The sequence below is a fragment of the Dasypus novemcinctus genome, chromosome 16 (assembly GCF_030445035.2).
Source record: "Dasypus novemcinctus isolate mDasNov1 chromosome 16, mDasNov1.1.hap2, whole genome shotgun sequence".
NCBI lineage: Eukaryota > Metazoa > Chordata > Mammalia > Cingulata > Dasypodidae > Dasypus > Dasypus novemcinctus.
In genome coordinates this window covers 43,291,328-43,304,840 of record NC_080688.1, presented here as the reverse complement: position 1 = coordinate 43,304,840, position 13,513 = coordinate 43,291,328, and positions in this window count along the sequence as shown.

The following is a 13,513-nucleotide window of genomic DNA, read 5'->3' as shown; positions in this document are numbered from 1 at the left end:
ATATCGCTGTTAACTATTATCCAAAAATTATATTAGTTGTAATTTTCCTGTGTATCATCAAGTTCTTAGCACTTTGTAAAAAAGAATTCTTACATTTACGCAATCTTCATCCATTATCAAAATCACTATGATACAAAGACGCTGGATTATTCTCTAGTTTCCTTTCAATTGATGTTTATTTCACATTCTACCCCCTTTTAGCCACAATCCCATTTATAAATCAGTAGTGTTAGTTATACGCATTATAATATTACTCTCAGTTCTATTCAGTACCCACACTTTGACAATTAACCTTATTGATAATGCTACATATGTTAAGCATCAGCTCCCATTCTCAACTCACATTCTATTTCCTAGTAACCTATACTCTAGAGTTGACCTACGTGAGTTTACTCCTCATATTCATATTAGAGAGACCCTACAATATTTGTCTTTCTGTATCTGGCTTATTTCACTCAACATAATATTCTCTAGGTTTGTCCGTGTTTTCATATGCATCCTGATTTCATTTCTTCTTACAACTGAATAGTCTTCCAATGTATAGAAATATGATGGCTTTTAAAATTTTATTTTTTCTTGCAGAAGTAATGCATGTTTATTATTGAAAAAAATCAAGCAGTATAGAAAATCTTGAATAAAATATTAAAGTTCACCTGCACAATGTTCAACCCTGCTATTTGGATCCCTTCCCCAGAGGTGGCCATTGTTAACTGTTTGCAGTGAACCTTATTGCAAAGATAATGATAGATAACTGTGCTGAAAGCTTCTGCTTGCTTATTTTAGAATGGGATGACTCTATTCATATTGTTTGGGTGAGACTAAGCACATTTTTCGATCAACCATATATCATGGTCATCTTTCCTTATAGGCAGGTTAGATTTAGCCCATTCAAAGGAATGGCTCCATAATATTCCCTACTGTAGATATAGTATAGTTATTTATTCATTATTTAAGTATTACACAGTTAGATGTTTCCAATTTTTGTTATTACAATAACGCTGTAGTAAATTTATGTGAAAATATATTCTTGTCTAAATATTTTTACAGGATAGATTACTAGAAGTGAAATTTCTAGAGCCAAGAAAAGGGTTTTTAAATTTCAAAATAACTGATGTTATTTTGCACTGATATAAAAAATCAAGGTTAATCTGAAAATGGAAAAAACAAAGGAAAAAAAAGAACTGTATCGTCACCTCATGCCCTGTGTTACAGCAAATCAGTTTTCAATTTTCAGATGTGGTTTAAAAAAACAAATGGTTAATTATTTGCAAAAGTTATTGAGAACAATTCCATTGTATGTAGTCATTTGAAGGATAAATAATCTAAAGCCTGTAGGCTCCTAGAGGTCAAGATGGTGTTTTATTTATGTTGTATCCCATTCTCAGACAGGCATATTGTAGATGCTAAATAAAACATTAAAAAAAATGGAGTTAGAATGACAAACTCAGCTATTCCTGTTTGATTTTTAAAACTGATTTGCATAACCAGTTCTGCCTATTTGAGCTAGAACAGTGCAATAGTTACTGGGTTGATGTACTTTACTGACCCATCAGAAACATTTGCCCCTTTTCCTATCAGGAGGAGGGATTGATTGGTTCAAGAATATTAGACCAACTAGCCTGAGGCATCTCATGTTATGCAATGAATTAAAAGAACAAGAATGGAAAAAGAAATCACTTAGGGTTCCTCCTCTGGCCACTGGATTACTTGTATTTCCAGGGAAGAAAAGAGCTAAGTACAACCTCAGATGCTTTGAGTTCTCAGGAATGTCTTCTTAGAGCTGGTTTTTTAGAATGGGAGAGAATAGTGCACAGGGAATACAAAATGCCAATGTATGACCTACCTCTGCTACTTCTGGCTATGTGGTCTTAGACAATTCTCTTTGCTTAAAGTTTTATTTTACCCCACTGATAAAAGAGGGTGAGGGCGAGGACAGGGCCCAGGTTGTTAGCTTTGACAAGGAGACACTAAGTTCCCTCATGGATTCTAAGCAATAATACATCAGCATATTACATGAGACTACTGACCACCCTTTCCTTCCAGTCCCATACCATGGTGGCTTGTCCATGGACTTTTGTCCATATCAACTCATGGCTTCAGCTACATGAATTTGTTCTATTTGGAATTTGGTGAATCATTTTTGTTATTCTTGCGTGTAATATTAGGCATGCCTTCCCTAGCCCCTTCCCTCCACCCCTCCCCAAGTTCATCCCTAAGTTTCTTTTTTTTTTATTTTTAATTTTATTTTTAAAGAAGCTTTAGATTACATAAATGTTACATAAAAATATAGGGAATTTCCATATACCCGCCCCCCATGTTTTCCCACATTAACAACGTCTTTCATTAGTGTGGTACATTTGTTACAATTGACAAACACATAGTGAAACATTGCTACTAACCATGGACTATAGTTTACATTATAGCTTACACTCTGCCCCGCACAATTTTATAAGTTATGACAAATGTATAATGACTTGTATCCATCATTGCAATGTCATGTGGGACAATTCCAACGTCCCAAAAAAGGTCCCATGTTATACCTATTCTTCCCTCTCCCTCCCCTCAGAAACCTCTGGTGGCCACTGCCTTTATATCAATGATACAAGTTCTTTCTTTGATAGAAAAATAGTAAGTCTATAATATAATAATAAGTCTACTTTAGTCCATTGTTCACTGCCCAATTAAAAAATAAATAGACACAAAGACTGCTTATTTTTATTTCTCCCCCACCCCCCACCGCCATTGTCTGCTTTTTGTGTCTATTCGCTGTGTGTTCTTCTGTGTCTGCTTGTATTCTTGTCAAGTGGCACCTGGAATCTGTGTCTTTTTTTGTTGCGTCATCTTGTTGCGTCAGCTCTCAGTGTGTGCCGCGCCACTCCTGGGCAGGCTATGCTTTTTTCACATGGGGCGGCTCTCCTTGTGGGGCACACTCCTTGTACATGGGGTATCCATACACGGGGGCATCCCTGTGTGGCAGGGCACTCCTTGCGCGTGGCAACACTGCATGGGCCAGTTCATCACATGGGCCAGGAGGCCCTGGGTACTGAACCCTGGACCTCCTATACAGTATGTAGACACTATATCAGTTGAGCCACATCTGCTTCCCAATTGCCCAATCTTGAGATTTTGATCATCCCTAATTTTCTAATTTTTCTGACAGCTCTCTGCTCTGGTTTGGAGAACAATTTTTAGCTCTAAAATTTTATGATTCTTTGTGAAAAAGTTCCTTGCAAAAAGAAATATATTTATAAAAGTCTCCTTATTCAAAATAAGTGCATTTACCCCTAAAATTATACTAAGCACAATCTGATTTTTACTGATTCAGAAAGTATTCAGGATCTTTCAGTCACTTATACTTATTATTAGGCATATCAATTTTCATTGCATGCCATTTTGAAGGCATTCTGATTATTGGAGTTTACCACAAATGGGCCTATATCACTGTGATCAATTGGTTGTTGTTAGCTAGCATTTTATCAAACCTTTGAGTACTTACATTCCTTACTACCCATGCTTGCTTTTTGAGTTTTTCTATTGACTTCTATGGACCCTTAAATCAATTCCCCTAGTGCTGGCAACTCTTTAACTCTTCAGTAGCTTATTTATATAGACACAGTTGTTTCTATTTTCATTTTTATATTGAGATTTTTTCCCCTCCATTACCTAGTTAATCTTAATTCCTCCACTATTATTTATAATGTACTGATTATCCATGGAGTAAGTCAAATGAATTGGCAGCCTGATGTGGAAAATGTGTACATTTCTCAATGCATTTCTTAATTATGTGGAGGGTAAATTAAATATGGTCAATAAGACTTTTTTGTACTTACATTAAGGTATTGAAAAAAATAAAGTCAATGTCAGTAAACATATGGCCATTTATTGAAACAGCCTATATATACAACAGTGGTTATTTTCTGACAAAATTCATTATGCCTCTGGATTTATGTAAGAGACAGAAAAAGAAGGTTGGACTGAAAACCTGGTACAATCTGATGATGGACTAGTCCTGGGGAACATGAGCATATGGAAGTCAAGGCTAGGCAAAAAGTCTAAGGTCACAAGGGAAGATTTAGAATCAGGGCTAACACAAGTAATCAGAAGGAGGAACCCAGTGAACCATAGACAAAGAGACCACAAAGTGTGCCTCAGTAGGATTTGCAAACCATTCCCATGCAGCAGGATTCAATAGCTAATTTCTTGAGACTTGCCCAGCACAAGCAGGGCATCGCTTGTGTGCTTGCAGCTGCCCCCCGTGCCTCGAATGGAGGGTCATGATGGAGATTATAAAGGCCACATATGCTATTGTACTTTTTCTTGTAGTGTTTGGATACAAATCAGAATATACCCTAGAAACATCATTTCTGCACCCAAACTATCTAAATATTTCTAATATGTGTCCATCAGTTTGGCATCTCAGCTTTTGCTTTCTGGATTCGCTTTTTTCTTTTTCAAATGAGGTGCCTCATTAACATCCTTTACAGGAGCTGCCAGGAAGATCTGAGATCCTCCTATGCCATGGTTCTTAGCAAACTCAGCCTAACCTGACATTTTAACACCCCTACTCCCAGCTGTCCTTCCTGCTGATGGAAACTTTTGTGGCAGAGTGCAAATAGCTCAGCAAGTGATTTTAGGGTGGATGTGAAATTTGTGCACTGCCGAAGGGGGATATCTCCAAAGCTTTTCTCCATGGCAGTCTCCACAAACATCAAGTCATGGCAGCTAGACAGACACCTGCTGCAGCTTCCTGTTTTTTGCATATGCTTAGACAAGATTTTGGTGTCATTATCTAGACTGTGTGGGGACAAAGAGGTGGCTATCTGACCCATCACGTAATCCTGGGTTCAAGCAAGGATAGCAGCAATTTCAGTTTGCCAAGTGGAAGATATGGAACATTACGTGATATAAAGCCCTGAGCTAAGGGAGAAATTGCAGTGAACTTATCTGGTTTCCCAGCTAGCTCTGCTGAATGAACTCTACATTGAGTACACTTTTGGAGATGGACTGTGCCGTTGTCAAATAATCAAATCAAATCTTTAGCAGAAAAGGAAAAGATAAGCCATGTGAAAGGATGCCTGATTAGAAAAGATACTCTGAAAGACTTAGAACTGTAACTTAACAGAGAATACAAAGCTAATAGTCATTGAAGTATGGTTGGGATTGCCAACAGAATGGTGGACAGAACTGATTTCTAAGAATATTCCCAGTTTTGAAGAAAATTGTTACCAAAAGTGAAGGGAATTTTAGAAAAGTATGTTGAGAGATCCTGTTGGTCCAAACCCATTCCTTCATCTGTCTTGGCACACAGCCTGGCTGCACATCCCAGCTGCCCTCACATGGCCATGACTGGCTTCCAGCAAATGAAATGGAAACATGAGTTCTGTGCATCACCTCCCACCAAGCCTGCAGCTCCCTCCCCATGGGATGCTCCACACCTGCTCCTGCCACCTGATTGGCTGGAAAAGGGATCATTTTTTTTTTTTTTAATTTTTTTATTTTTTATTGACTTTGTAATAATATTACATTAAAAATATATATGTGAGGTCCCATTCAACCCCACCCCCCCACCCCCCCTCTCCCCCACCCCCAACAACACTCGTTCCCATCATCATGACACATCCATTGGATTTGGTAAGTACATCTTTGGGCACCTCTGCACCTCATATACATTGGTTCACATCATGGCCCATACTCTCCTCTATTCCATCATGTAGGCCCTGTGAGGATTTACAATGTCCGGTGATTACCTCTGAAGCACCATCCAGGGCAGCTCCGGAAAAGGGATCATTCACAAACAGCCTTGGAAACAAGTTAAAGATGGCAGAGTCACAATTTAGAAGGTGACTGCTGATTAGGAAGGCTCAAATTGAAATTTACATAAGCAAGAAATAAGTTTTCATTGGGTTTGAGCCATTATATATTTTGGAGTTCTTACAGTGGCTTAACTAATACAACCGTTCCTTGAAATTTCTCACAGAGGAAGTCTCACGATTCTCTGGCCATTTTGGCTTTATCTCTAGAGTAACTACACCTCAATGAAGCAAATTAAGAATATGATAAATAAAAAGGCTCTGAATAACATGTCAATGAAATATTTTTCTTTCTTGAGAGATGCAAACTGATATGAGGCCTCCATGCAGTATATCTCAGTGTATTGCAATTTCAATTCTCTAGGTCACAGTGACCTTAACACTCAGGAACTATCTAGATAATGCCCATAATTTTTTCATGCCCCTGTGTTCCTCAGAGGAATGTGCCTTATTTGTTAACATGGACTCCGTAAAAAAAGAAACTTGCTCTAGGAATTTTTTGACTCTTACTCCAGACTTGTTCTGAACAGAATGCTGACGGCAGCACCTTCTGGTGTCCACTTGTCCTGGCTTTTGCCGCTTGCAGGATGGCCATTCAAGACGATGCATTTGGGTAGGGCAATGCTTTCCTAGGTAATACACGTGATAGGAGATAGGTGGCTAGATTTGAAGACTCTGCAGAGACAATTGAAAAAGAATCTCTATAGTGGCTATATATTTTTGGTGCTTTTATCAAAGCCAAGAAAAGAGCCACAGATACAATGTTATGAATTATGGCTGGAGTTCATGAGAGGATGTATTAGTCAGCCACAGGGGTGCTGGTGCAAATACCAGAAATTGGTTGGTTTTTATGAAGGGTATTTATTTGGGGTAGGAGCTTAGAGATACCAGGCCATAAAGCATAAGTTATTTCCCTCCCCAAAGCTTATTTGGAGCAAGATGACTGCTGATGTCTGTGAGGGTTCAGGCTTCCTGGGTTCCTACGTTCCTGGGGCTTGCTTTTCTCTGGGTTCGAGGTTCTTTTATTCCTGGGGCTGGCTTCTCTTTCCTCTGGGAGTTTACTTCCTGGGGCTCCAGCTTAAGTCTTCAGCATCAAACTCCAGTATCAAAACTCCAACATCAAAAACCCTCAACTCTGTTCTTTGCCATGCCTCTGTGAGTCCCTACCCACCAAGGTCATAACTCAATCATGCCCAGGTACAGATCAGATTACAAGCATAATCCAATATTTCTTTTTGGAATTCATCAATTATATCAAACTGCTACAGAGGAAGAGGGAGGAAAAGTGGGTGTCTCAAGAACTCAATGTGAAAGAAAATTTTAGAACAGAGCACAAGGACTTTCCATGAAGGTTCTCATGTAGCTTTAGACCTGCACAGATCCCAGGCAAACATAACACAAAACTTCCCAGATTTTGGCAGCAGGAAGTAAGTTTCCAAGTGGGAGGCAAGCCTATTGAATAGTGCTCGTTGACTGCTCAACAAGGAGCATTCTTTCATCATCATGGTCGAGTAGTCCCAAATATTTGGGACTTTCCCTCTCTCCTTTTAGTGCTTTGACCATAATCTGGCCTCAAAATATTTTGGCACCCCAAAATACTATTGAGTCATGTCAGAGTTTGTTTATCTAAATACATACATACATACATATACAAATAAAGAAAAAGGCTAATACTAAATTCCAATGCAGAACACATAACAATTAAAGGAAATATGAAGAGATACAAAACTTATATATGTAGGTTTCTGATGCAGGCATGAATGCCTTGCTCTGTTTCGTTTTTGTTTCCTAGGACAACTGACCTAAAGACTGCTTCACTTGAGAGGCAGCTTTAGCTGCCCTTGCCTTTCTGGCATCCATCTTGTCTATTCCTTTCACTGGTAGGTAGGGTCAAGAGAAAGGTTCGATTTTGATACCTCTCATTTGTAGGTTTTCCTTTGTTCCAAATCTATATTGGGAAGTTATTTGTTAATTTTCAGGAATTACTGGATCATTTAAAAATTATCAATTAAAAAAGAAAACCTGGTTTTTGGATTTTGGTCAGGTAATATTTCCCACAAAAAAGTGTCTACTGTGAAAGTTTGGTTAGTTTTCTTGTAGATAAGTATCTGATCAGTTGTTTTGGTAAATATTTCATTGCTATAAAATACACATATTCTCTAATGTGTATATATGTCTGTATTTATTACATGGAACTTATTGAGTCACTTATTCTATTCCTTTGTGTTTATGATTTACTTTTTTCTGTTAGTCTATCATGCTTTCCTTTGATTTCTGCTCTGAATTTTTTAATCCATAAATTATATTTCTTAAGACTCAGAGGTAACGTGTGCTTTCATTGACTCTCTTTAAATTCTCTTATCTTGGCAGACAAAATCCTCTCACTTCTTGCTGTTTGATTTCACTTGGACTTTAGGTCCAGAAGCCACAGACCTCAGTCTCTAGCCACAAAATGAGCTGTGGGAGGTGTGCGGGTCCCTTCACGATGGACCTGCGATTTGTCACGACTTTGTTGGACCCTGGAGGAAGCTTTGCTGCTCCCAATTCTCCTCTGCTTCCAAGGCCCCCACCCTCTCAGGCTCAGGGGTTAGGGAGGACATGCTCTTGCAAAGCTCATTAGGGTCAGGGAGACCGGGGCTTTCTCCCAGAGACCCCTGAGCTCTTCAAGCCAAGCTCTCTCCAGCAAACTAGTAAATGTGATCCCCATGTATCCACCAGCTTCCTTCTGCACTGACTGGAGAATGTTCTCTCCACCCAGACTCCAGAGGACCCTGAGACTCCACTCACACCCTCTGGACCCCTCTCAAGAGATCTAGTCAGAAGCGCCCTGATGCTAAGGGGGAAAGGCAAGTAGGACACATTTAATCGCATCTTCTTAGAAACAGTTTCTGTCTTGGCTGCACTGTCTTCCTTCCGACAATTGGCAGGTCTGACTCTAAACAGTTCGATGACCTCAAGGTCAACAACACAGGAATTATACCCAGTTGATAAATGAAGTCTTGCCCTAGATGAAGAACAGACCATTTGGCTCTGTCTCTCTCTTGCCTCCTACTTTTCCATCAGAGTACCTGCAGTCAGTTCTTTAAGTCATAAAGACAAATTTCTCATCTTAAACTTACTGGGAAGAGAAAAGAATTTATAGTGATGACTTTGGCTTCCAAGGGCCATCTGAATATGAAGAATGCATCAATAAGCTTAAAATTTTCTTTCCACTGTTGTTATAACAAAGAAAATGATTCTCTAAGGATGTGAACCCATTCCAAATGCACACACACACAAAAACACATACATGCACACATACACACACATATACCTTCACACTTATGTAAAGCACTTCAGAACCACCGTGCTTATGTCACACAGAAATGAAAAATGCTGTTCCTGATCATAATATTACTCTTGAATGTCATTTGATAATATAGGAAGTTCATGAGCCATTAGGATAATGATTCCTAACATTACTTGTCAGTAAAATATGGAAATCATTTCTTGTTACCCATTTGTACTAATTTTATCTTACATTTATTTAGTCAGCAGCAAAAGCTTTCAGAGGTGATTGTTTCTCACTGATTAATTCCTAGTTCTAACAGATCACCAGATGAAACAAAGTAATATTTTCTTCACAGTGCATTTTTACAGAAATAAAGATTTATATCTCAGCTGACTCATTTACGTGAAGAAAATGGCCGTAGAGTTGTACATTTTGCCACTGTCCTGTTGATTCTTATCCTGAGATGGTCAGAGACACTCAGCACCAGAGTTATCTATAAATAGAGGGGAATTTACTTCAGTTTTCCTCATAATTCCTTCTGCCCTCTCCTTTCGACCCTGCCTCTGGTCTCCTTCCCCAGGCACTCTGTGCTCAGAATTTGCCTGTGGCTCCAGAAGGCACCACACCTGCTTCTGAATTGTGCCCAGCTCCATCGGGTACAGATCTAACACCTTTTCTCCTGAGTGAACCTTGGCTCAGTTTACTCAGCTTCTTCTAACCACATAGTGTAAACTAATTTGAGCTGGTGCATGGTGGTTTATGTAACGCTCGCCCTCTCAGTAGTATTTGCATGTTGATTAGCTTCACCAGAGCGCATCGTGGGATTCCTGTAAGCATTACTGGCTGGTATGAATGTATTTGTGTATGGAGATGGAGATAGTCGAGGGAAGCCCCAAAGAATCCTCAGGATTCTCTGGAGATCTCTCAATCTCTATATTTACGTTTATTTAAAAGTTTGGCAGAGCAATGTAGCTTAGTTGTGGAGCACCTCTTTTGCATGTTTAAGATCCTGATTACAATCCCAGGTATCACCAAAATAAAATAAAATAAAAAACTTTGAGCTTCTCCTTAGGTATTTCTTTGGGGCACTGAGTATCTCATAATCTTCTCTTAATGTTGTAGTTTTTTCTTTGATAATAATAATAATAACAACAATTGCACCATAATGATCGTAACTTTCCATGCTTTTTTGTATCATCTGATTTTATTTTTCTCTGTCAGCAGTAACAGCAGTAAAACATGGGGAACGTGTCACTGTCCTTAAACTTGATAGGTTTTTGAGATGAGGATCCATGAGTAAGAACCCCAATCTGATTTGCTCACCTGCAGCACTAAAGAAATATTATTTTTATCTCAGGACAGAGAAGAGCAATATTTAAAATTAGTGCCCCATGGGGACTTTCTCTCACCATATAGAACCTATACTCTATAAGTTCTTACTCAAGCCTGACCTTTACATAGCTCAAAGCCACAATTAGTCATGCAAAGAAGGTGTCTTCCAGGGAAGTAGATTTGGCTCAACTGATAGGGCATCTGCCTACCACATGGGAGGGCCAGGGTTCAAACCCACAACCTCCTGACCCTTGTGGTGAGCTGGCCCACGCACAGTGCTGATGCGCACAAGGAGTGCTGTGCCATGCAGGGGTGTCCCCCGTGTAGGGGAGCCCCACATACAGGAGTGCATCCCGTAAGGAAAACAGCCCCACTCGAAAAAAGTGCAGCCTGTCCAGGAGTGGCGCTGCACACATGGAGAGCTGACGCAGCAAGATTACGCAACAAAAAGCAACACAGATTCCCGGTGCCACTGACAAAAATACAAGCAGACACAGAAGAATACACTGCGAATGGACACAGAGAGCAGACAACTGGGGGGGAATGAGGAGAGAAGTAAATAAAAAATAAATTAAAAAAAAAAACAATGAAAGAAGATATCTTCCCTTTTCCCAGAAGAAAACATACAATTTTAAAAAGAGAAAAAAGAGATGATAGAAAAACAAGGGAAAAGTTCAGGGTCAACCTTTCCATTCTCCTGGTCTTTTTCTCTAACACTCAATATAAATACCAAAAAAAAAAAAAAAAAAAGAGGTGGAGAGGACCCAGAATTTTTACAAGGAAGAATTCTCAGGCACAAATCTGTAGGCAGGCAGACATTCTGTCTAGTTCTCAGCAAGAGTGACACCCTTCAGAGATAAGAACTGTATACGATATGCAAGATTGCGGGCAAAAAAAAAAGCATTTAAACATAGTAGGTAATCCTAAACAAGTATTGTCAGGATCAAGATCGAGCTCTGTTTCTTAAGCAGAGAAAGGAACTGGAGTGGCCTTGCTTTGATGGATCCCAAGTGGCAACCCACATTGCTTTGACACTGATCACATACATAAAACTTAAGATGCCATTCCCAAAAGGCAGTCAGAGTTATGTGTTTACAGACAGCCTGTCTGTAAGTAGATAATGAAATATCCAGCATGCTTTTCCCTAATTCTTGTGAGGGAAAGGGCTGGTATTTATTTACCTTAATGCTTGGCTGGAGTAAATATACTTAATACGTAATAATAATACTAAATTGACAATTAAACGTGACAAATATTTCTCCCGAATGGTGCCCAAAAGCAAGGTAATCCCAGTGGTCACTGAGTAGTTGTATTAAGCTCTCCATCCAAAGATGGGTTCCCTCTAAGGCCTCTCACTTGTTGCAGTGAAATTCCAAGGGGCTTTACCAGTTAATTAGAAGGGATATGTGACAATCTCACGTACAGTACTTAAAATTTAACCTCTAATAACACCGAAGCAAAAGAAAAATATTTACTGAAATTGAGTTCAAAGTCTAATGTGTCTATGACACATTGTTGATAGGCAATAAGGAAAAATGTCCCAGGGGAAAAGTAGATTAAGTGAAGTTTTTCTCAAAGCTTCCAGGTAAATGCCCATTGACCTTGAGGTGGTTCGTCTCTGGTTGGGAAATGCTATTTTGAAGGAAATGACTGCTGACCTTCTCTGAATTCTCTTCTCTGACAGTCTGCCTGTTAGCTCTACCCTAGTGTTCAGGGATTTGTTGTGTATTAAAATATTGATGGGATTGGCTAAAATGAAGGATAAATTCAAAGATTGATGAACATTGCCTGGCTATTCTTGATATTCATGGAATAATCTTCTTTATTAGGGAAGGATGTTGAGAGAATTAATTACATGAGCATATCTTTGAGTCCCTTGGAGCTGTATAAACAAAAGGAAGTAGCAATAATTGGAGAGAGCAGAAAGAAATGAATTCTTGTGCTGAAGACAACAAACCAAATACTTCAGCTGGAGCCCAAACCCAAACACATGATAATGAGAACAGCGGCGATTTCTTTCTGCAGCCCTGGTTCACCCTGTGTAAATCCAATAAGCAGAGGCAAAGCTTCAGGACCCATAGCTAAAGCGCAAACAACGGCAACTTCACAAGTTGGGAAAGGCTTTCATTTGAGTTGAAATACCCGGCCAACAGTTCTTCATAACTACCACCGACCTGAGGAATATGGGGCAGATGGGCAGCGCTATTCTTACCAGCTCTGGGTATTTCAGAATCCTTAAGGCTGATGAAGGTGTCTCACGAACATTGCGTTTTGTTGTTATTCCAGATAGGAAAATGGTAGTCATAAACATTTTTTTAAAACATATGATTGATAAGAAAATTACAGGCCCAGAGGAAATTAAGTAAGTTTTCCTAGGTGAGAAAGTGGTATAGAGTTAAAATCTAAAATTGAAAATGGTATTTGTTGATCCTGGCAAAATGATGACACGTGATGATGTTTACTAATATATTCTTTAGGCTAACTACTTATAATAATAAAATTAAAACCATCCAAGCAAAATAATGAAGACTCAAATACGCAAGGAGGGCAGTGGCCATTTTTATTTTTAAAAATAATCACTACCTTTCCCTTAGAAGCATTGATATTTGCCATTTGTGTGAAATATTGGGCCACAAAAGTGAGTAAACACTGAGGTGATTGGGTTTCTGACTATAACTTTTCTCCTTTTTCAACAGAGCCTGCAAGTTGGTCCATTCATTCCCACCACATCCTGACCCTGACTTTAGAAAAATAAGTGATGCCTTCCTACCTGGAACTCTCAGGTACTTAACAACATTTCAAAAGAGGGTTTTTGTTGTAGTTTTATGCTATGCTTGTATTATAACTTTGCATCTTATTTTTCCTGTTGAACAGTAAATTTCTTGAAGGTGAGAGCTGGCTCATATTCACTTTTAAATTTTATTGCAGAAGTCAAATGCCGTGAGTATAGTTATAACTCGAGTATTTGTTAAGAGAATGAATGAATATCTGAAAAATATTCCATGAAGACTGCTTTAATGAATGAGAATCAAATAAAAAAAAATCAAGATCAGATAACAAAGATTATATGGCACCAATTGACACACCCTTTAGTTTTCTC